The sequence below is a fragment of the Manis javanica genome, chromosome X (assembly GCF_040802235.1).
Source record: "Manis javanica isolate MJ-LG chromosome X, MJ_LKY, whole genome shotgun sequence".
NCBI lineage: Eukaryota > Metazoa > Chordata > Mammalia > Pholidota > Manidae > Manis > Manis javanica.
This window is the reverse complement of record NC_133174.1, coordinates 103,361,816-103,370,030: the sequence shown is the minus strand read 5'-3', so window position 1 is coordinate 103,370,030 and position 8,215 is coordinate 103,361,816. Positions and strand designations below refer to the sequence as shown.

General features: G+C 41.7%; 1 protein-coding gene across 7 annotated transcripts in view; it reads left to right on the top strand.

Moving 5' to 3' along the window:
• The first annotated feature begins 213 nt into the window (after positions 1-213).
• Positions 214-8,215, top strand: part of AMOT (angiomotin) — a 60,043-nt gene continuing 52,041 nt past the window's right edge. For 5 of the 7 annotated variants that reach the window (XR_005056903.2, XM_037001893.2, XM_017660856.3 and 2 more), the window contains exons 1-2: positions 431-570; positions 8,118-8,195. The gene's annotated coding sequence lies outside the window, so the exon portion shown is untranslated. Of the gene's footprint in view, positions 571-8,117; positions 8,196-8,215 lie in introns of all 7 variants that reach the window. The other 2 variants (XM_017660858.3, XM_037001895.2) reach the window with 2 other exon arrangements.

Sequence of the window (8,215 nt, the reverse complement as noted above, 5' to 3'; positions counted from 1 at the left end):
GTTCAATTGTTTGAAACTTCCCCGCCCCCTGGCCCCGCCTCTCTTTCGCCCCCGCCCCCCCCACCCCAGGTCCCGGCCGCTCCCTCCCTTCTTTCCCCGCCCTCTACTCCGCCCTCTCCCTAGTCCACTCCCCGCGCTTGGGCGGTCCTAGTCGCTCACCGCAAGAAGAAAAGCCACCCATTCGTCCCCGTCCCTACCTCCCATCTTTTGCCCAGGAGCTGCCTTCACCGCAGTCACGCCCCTTCCTTCCGTGGAGCTCTCTGGCTGCCCAAGCTGGTAGACCCCCTGATTCATTCCTCCGTCTCTGCTCTCTTTCGCCTCTTCTTCTCTTAGTTCTCACCGCCCCCTGCTCCCCCGCCTCCAGTCTGTCTCGCCTCCGACCATCCGCTGCTCCACCCTCCGGCCCGGTATCCAGCCTGTCCGCTGCCACTAAGAAGAGCCTGGACGGAGTGCAAGGAGGGGAGCAGCCGGGAGTTGGGGCTTCCCCCCGCCCATCCCTGGCCTTCGGCCTGGGACCAAAGCCACTTGAGGGAGCAGAGAGTCGTCACCTGGTCTTCGCTGCCTTCAAGGGTAGGAGACGCGTGGTTACTTTTCGCGGGGAACTGGGGCAGGTTCCACGGTGGTATGAACTTGATCGTGCCCTCAGCGTGAGTGAGTCGATCTAGATGCGTGTGGGAATGCCCGTGTGCTGTACTTTCTTTGCAGCTGGCCATGAGTTTTCCGGGATGTGCTGCAATTTAAATCGATTCAAGAGTGTGCACTTCTTTTTTGTGCTGTGGAGATGCTAATGGGTACCACTACTTGGTACTTTTGTTTCCTTGCCTCCTAGGGTCCTTGTAGGTCTCTAGGTAATTGAATACAAAAAGAATTAAAGACCTGAGGGAACTTGACATCTACATTTAACTCAACAGGAATGTCTGCACTTATCTCAGATGGCTAGATGTGTTCCTCCTACTAAAGACTTAGGGTTGGGGTGGGGAGACTCACACTCCCCTCCCTCGGGGGCCGTGAATTCTTGAAGTTTTAAAAGTCAGAGTCATCTACAGTGCTACGTCTTTTTCGTTTCTGTGTGATGGTGATGGTGGCTGTGAGGAGGAGTTGCCCCCTTACCAAAATGAAGAGAAGGGAAAGTGAGTCTGTAGACTGTGGGCTGTCCCTGGTAAATTGCCACTAATAATAATATAGTGATGTGCATCAAGAATACAATTAAATGAGAGAGGAAAGGAAGAGTTTGTGAGAAACGGCATTTCCAGTCCATAGCATATATTTTAGAAAGAAATTTCTGACACCTTGGAGTGTCTAATTTAGTTCTCCCTCCTCCTGCTCTCCCCTCACCCCTCATAAAGAATGGAAATAGGGAGGCATTTAAAACTTTAAAAAAATATAACCACCTTCTCCCCTTGAGAGAAGATAATTAGTCACCATAATCTTCAATAATGGAGGGCTAAGGATATTTAAGTCTCGGTTGAACTAGGTTTTGTGAAAAGTCCTTTCCCAGGCCAGCCTTTGGATGCAGTCTCAGTTTTAGACCTTTCAGCGCCCTCATTTAGTTGCTAAAAACAGTTTGAAATGCCATTTTGGACAGGGAATAAATCTTCACCTATCTCCAATTGGGCAAGCCTGTGGCAAACTTACAAGAATGGTGGTGTCTGAAGACCTATTACCAAGATATCCCCAACCCATTGCTTATTTGGGAACAAATTATTATTTACTGTATTTTTAAGTAATTTCACTCATCGGTTTTAATGTAGGAAAGGAAAGCAGGAAGGGAGAGAACAATGTTACAGGGTGACAATTTCAAAGGCTTATCTTATTTCAGATCAGCTGGGAGGGAAAAGTTGGCCTGACCAAACTACATTTTATAACTGGCCTGGGATATTTTAATAGCCAGGTGGTTGTAGAGTAGTTGCATCTATTTACAGATGATAACTCAGGTTCCAGCTATGGGTTTATTCAGTGTCACTTACAGACACTTTCTGGCACTACATCATACTTCATTTTAAGATACTTCTTTCTTTGGAAAAGTCTGTGACTCCATAAAATTGAAAGGGCTTTTCTAACATCATAGTCTGGATATGAAGTAAACCTCTGACCGTGCTTGTATGTAGAATAACTTTCATGTGAAAGTTGCGGATCTGTTTAACTACTTGAAAGATTTTAGAAGGGAATGTAAAATTCCTATTCAATACTGTTTTGGATTTGGAAATCGAACTCTCATTTCTGGTTTATGAAGCAGGATTTATTAGACTAATGCATAACCAAGGCATTTTGTGAAGTTGCTTTTACTGAGGTTTTGTAAAGAACGAATCAGACTTTCTAGAATGCCTTAGGAACAGTCTATTCAGAAAGCAGAGGGATGGATGCTATGACCTTGAGGTCCCATTGAGTGCAAGAATTCTAAGTGGGTACATCTGCTTCTGTGCCTCTCCTAAGAGCCCTCTCTCATGGCCTGAGCCTTCTTTAAAAGGGTGTCTTTGTAATTAAACAGCCCTTTCTTCCTTTGATCCAGCTTTTTAAGGACTTTTTTCCATTTCAAGACAAGAGGAGTTTCTCACAATCTCCTATTCCCTTCTTAAGGTTTCCTTTCCTTTCCCCCCAAAAACGTCCCCTGAAGTTCTCAGGATGGTTAGAAGTTGTTTTGTTTTATTGTTCTTGGAGGGAGAGGGAATTGTTACCAATGAGGAGGAGTAGAGGATATATTCCCTCTTGGGAAATGCTTGTGACCAGGTAGCCTCCTCCATGGAGACTGAACATTTGGAATGCATGAGAACTCTCTGGAAGTTGTCTGGAAGACAAGTTGTCTGGAAGAAGTTGTCCTTTGCACCCATTAAGCCCAGCTTAAACCCACTGAAAGAGGTGGAGAGAGGTGTGTGTAATTGTGGCTGAGCTGTTTAGGATGGTAAATGGGTAAATGTTCCCAAATCTCCTATTACCTCATCTCTTTCCCCCATGGCTTCAGTGGTTTTGGAGATCTGTTTGACAAGTTAATTAGCTTGGGACTAAACCAATTTGCTGAGAATTATGCTCCATTGGTTTCCTGTCCCCAGGAATTTTTGTTGGTGGTTTACTATGACGTGTTGCTTTTAGTCTTGCTTATTTCTTCATTCCTTGCTGCCTTTTGTGGACTTTGGTCCAAAATCTAGTGTCCCACCCCCAAGTCAAAGGTTAGAATTTGGCCCCAGGAACTAAGGAGGCATTAAACAGACTGCCCATACTGCATTACTCTCCTCCATGGTGGGCTTCTGACCCCTTTTAGCCCAGAGAAAGGAGGGAAGTTGCCTCCTCCCATACAACAAACAAACTCTCAACTAAAAACAACAACAACAACAACAAAAAACAGGAAAATAGGAAGTCATTTGCTTTATGAATGAATCCACTGCAGGTTTCTTTGAAAGAACTGGCTTTCCTTGTCAGTGTCTTTGAACTATGACTTAATACATAAAAATTCACTGTAACTGGGCCCTCTCAGGAGCATTTATTGCGTAAAGGAAAGCATTAGTATTTTGTTATAATAATTATTGCTTGAATTAAGTGAGGCCATTATTTGGCCTTTGAAATCTTTCTGTTATATGGGATGGAGTTAATTGTCTAAAATCATTAGACAATTAGTGTAGTGTTTAGCTCTAGCCTATAACCCATTGTGGAAGGGAGCTAGTATGACTTTGGAAATCCATCACACTTCAGATATTGATAAATATAAGGATGGGACTTTCTGCCTAATACAAATAAAATATTTTAGTTCTAGGTATTGCATTTGAATAACCCAAGAATCTAGAAAGTTGTTTCTGGTAAATAATAACAACTGATGCCATTTTTATTGAAGAATCTACGATAAACTTTCCTAGTAAGTGCATTGGTGAGAGGGCCCTGGCCTCTATGCCTACCTCTAACTCAGTTTACCACCCTTGGCAAATTTCCTTTTCTGTAAATTGTGGGGAATTGGACAGTTCGACTTTGAGAACCAGTTCCCAAAGTTTATGGCTCTCTTCCTAGGCCTTGATGGACGGTGTGAATGGGAATGATGCATATTAGAATGAAAGGCAAATATCAGAAATACCATCATGTAGTCATGTGGATGTAAAAAAAGAAAACAAAAACCTGTAAGGATATATTAAAATAAATGCATTGTGTTTTGCATTTTAACATTATCAAATTAAAAAGCTAAGACCCTGCCCAAAGCTTCACCACACTAAGTATCCCATCATCTTAACAGATAACCTGCTTTCATTTTTCCTAGTCAAAGCCTTATTTATGTATTTATATGAATTTTACATAGCTGGGGTCATAGAAATATACAATACTGCTTTTAAATAAAAGCCCACATAAGATTTAGCTTTGTAAATCTGTGCGGGAGGAATGAAGTCAGAGCCTGAATATGCATGAAGATTCACATATGTTTGTTTCTTGAGTGTCAGGAGAGACTAACGGATTTAATAAGTAATCCCTAAACCCTTTCTGTGATTTAGGGGTCTTCCTGTACCTAACGAAGCTGTTAATTCTACTCCCTTGACCTCCTGTCCCCCTGCCCCATTCTTTTTAAGCAAAGGGAAACTAGGGCTCACTGTTTACTTTGTCTAAATAATTTGCAGTGCTTCTTAAATCACTGCATCATGATATCCCATCAAAAGAGTACAAATTTGGGTAGACTATGAAATCTCCCAAACAAAAAAGGAAAAGCACAAATGTTTTGTTTTATAGCTTTGAAAGGAATGTGTTTAAATTAGACTGAAAAGTAGTAAGGAAACTAAGGATTTTAAACAATGAAATAAAAGACATGTAGGTGTAGCAGGATGACCCACACATAATCGGTTCTTTGTTTCAGGCCTTCCTCATGTAGTGAAAGTTTGGTCACACAATCCTTTAATTTTCCTTTGATAGCGAAGGCATACTATACATATGATCTCCATACTGTACCCTTCAGTCTATACACATAGATTCCCTGATCTTCAATTTTGGATGGACTCATTCCTGGAAACCAGAGGCTCATCATATAATAGATTAAACGTCTTTAACTGAAACAGGAAAGTGAAGTATAGGTTTTTAGGACTTAGAAAGTACCAAGTTAAGTACAGGAACATTTTTTTATGATACATATTCATGGGGAAAATGCAGATGGCTATATTTGGTAGTTGTTTCCTGAAGCAATTTTTGAAAATCGACTTTTTTTTAAATTCTCTAGGTTTCCCTTGACATTTGTAAAGTCACTTTCACTATTGCCCCAACTCCATGAATATCATTAGACTTGAAGCCAGGATCCGGGTTTCTCTGCATAACCCTCTCTGACTTGCCGTGGCACCAAGGGTAAATGAATTAGCTGCTCTGAGCTCCAGTTACCCTTCTGGGAAACAAGGGTATTACTACTTCACAGAGGTGTTTAGGCATGCTTCATATTGGGCACCTGCTTTGAGACCATTGGGTGAAAGGTGTTTGCAGCATGGCAGAGCAGGCTTATTATATAGAGTCCTGAACAGGTGTTCACTTTTAATGAGTTCTGCCCTCTTCTAACATACAGTGCCCTTTGGTGCCTCATTGCCTTACTGACTGTAATAGATTGTCCCAACATTTGTATTATTGACCGTTTTGGCTTTTTAAAAAAATGAAACATTTTCATTCTATGTGGTAACTTGAAGTTTTAATAAGAGGACTCTAGCATCTGCCAGGGTGATGAAAAATAGCTTCAAAAAGAGATATTAGTTGAACTGTGTCATAGAGATCAGTGAGTTCTTCAAAGCTCTTCCAAACAATTAAAAAGTGTAAAGCAAATGTGTGTGTGTGTGTGTGTGTGTTTGAGTGTGTTTTAAGGGAGAAAGTTTTGAATAATATTTGCTTGTGACACATACTGATGATAGCCAGTAACTGAAACCCAGCCATTGTAGTGTTTTATACACAGCTGGGTTTTATTAATGATGGACTATTTATGCTTGCTGTACAATTCGTGGCTCATTTCCATGTGTATATCAGAACTTAAATACCCCCCAAAGCAACATTAAGATAACATTAAATGTGGTCAAGCTAGAAAGGATGGATTTGGAGGGTGTCCCCCTTATTCTTATTGGTGTTGCTTCAGATCACAATAACTGGCCCCGAACTTTAGCCATTGATGCTGATCTTTTTTCCCTTCATGTATCCCAGAGCAAACTTCACATTTTGATCCTTTTGATATGGACAAATGATCTTTGCCCCCTTCATAATGCATATGAAACTGATGTATGTGTTTTTTAAGAGCATATTTTCCCTGCACATGCTTCTCATTATCCAAGAGGCCTGGACTCAATCAGTAAAGGAGCACAGAAACCACATAATTGAAAGGAGAATGACGGTGTTGCATACTTGGAATTTTTGTGGGAAGGGGATTGCTGACATCAGAAAATGTAGTGGCCTGAGTGTTAACAGCACTGAAGGGAAATAAGCTTTCTGTGTTTCTGTGCGTTGAGAATTATTTTTATGGGGATAAAAATATTGGCCAGATTTGACATCCTTTTATGAAGTTGCCCTGGAAACTTTGATGAAGGTTGTTATAGAATAGTTCAATTAAAACCTTCCCCATTAGGAAGCTAATTAGTACATCACTTACACATTTTGGTTGTTTTCAAGGGGCATGGATTTGCATTGAATTAATGACATTTTTTTCCAAGTGATGGCAAACTAAGATAAAAATCACAGATGGGGAAAATTATTTAGATTGCCTATTTTGAAGAAACCTAATTTCCTCTTTATTACATTTAGGTTTTCAGTTCAGATTTTTGTTTCACTCTGCTTATATACAGTGATCACGTTTTAGTTTAGTAGCCAGGTTTACTTTCTGATCATGGGCTGGAAACCAAAGCTTATTAATGTGAGTTTCCTGTATGAATTGGAGAAATGTGACGCATGACAATAAACTGTTTTATTAAGGTAACGTTTGTTTTTTTTTCTCTGCAATTAGTTTCTCTTTGCTGTGTGTGTGTGTGTGTGTGTGTTTGGGGAGGCAAACTATTGTTTCAAAAGCAAACAGTTTTTGGAGCTGAGAAAATTTTGATGACCTTCTTTGTCCCAGAGAACATTCTGTCTCCCTCAGGCCCTCAGGCTTCCATTAGAGCAATGTGATGACTTTTCTGACATGGTACTTTTTGTGAGTAGGCTAAGCGGTTCTCACTTAGCAACCTAAAGGAGAATGGTTATGACGGGAAATGGAGTGCAGGATTCCCAGCACGGTCTTTCTATGGTACTCTATCTTTCTTAGGGAAATGAATACTTGCTCCTGAAGTTTCAGGGCCATCTGCAGTGGAAGTGCTCTGTAACTAAATATGTAGTATGGGTTTGCCATGGTCCTTTTTTCGCCAAAGCTCATAGGGGACAGTCATTCTGCACATAGATTCCTTGATGATGCTGTGCCCGTGGCATATGCCTGCACTGGTTTCAGAGAGTGGGAAAGCTGGCTGGGTTCTATCATGTGTAGTTTAACTGATTTTATCCTTGTCCTTCCTGGGCAGTCAGGGCCTAGCTTTAGTTTTGCAGTGGCAACTCACTCAAGACAGGTTCCTGGAGCTTGCAAGTTAGTGGGAGGAGGAGGGGCTGCTATTGGGGAGTGACTCAGGCCCTTTGGTATGAAGATAGGAAATACTGGCTCCTGTCCATGCACCTGCTGAATGCCACACCTGCAGTCAGCACCTGAGGCCCACTCAGACACAAAAACCAGATGGAAAGCAGATGGGGCTCCCTTCAAAAGGGGTACAGCAAAGCAGGGAGCTCCCAGTTATGTTAGTGGAGCACTACTGTGTATCACATTTAGCCATCCCAGTGCTGGCATGGGGAACTATCTTAGATACTTTCTCATAGGTGCAGTGCATGGCTTGCTCAAGGTACTGTTGGAGTCTCGACAAAGCAAAGACTTTGCTTTCCTAATGAATTTCTCTCTTGAACTGTTCTCTTAGAAACTAGAGTGAGTTCTGTGGGGGGTTGTGTCTAGTAAGCTAGTACAGAGCGAGAAGTCACAAGACCTGGGTTCTGATCCTGGCCCCCTTGGTGAGCCACTATGAAGCCTTGGTCAAATTAGTTATCATTAGCTATCTGCCCTGGACTTCAGTTTGTCCAGTTGTAAAATGGAATTAATCACATCTGCCTTTATTTCCTCGCAGAACTGCTGAGGACGACAAACAATATAATAGAAGTGAAAAAGCTTTTGTCTCCTTAGAAGAAAGGCTGAGAAATTAAAGGTAATAGTATTATTGTTATT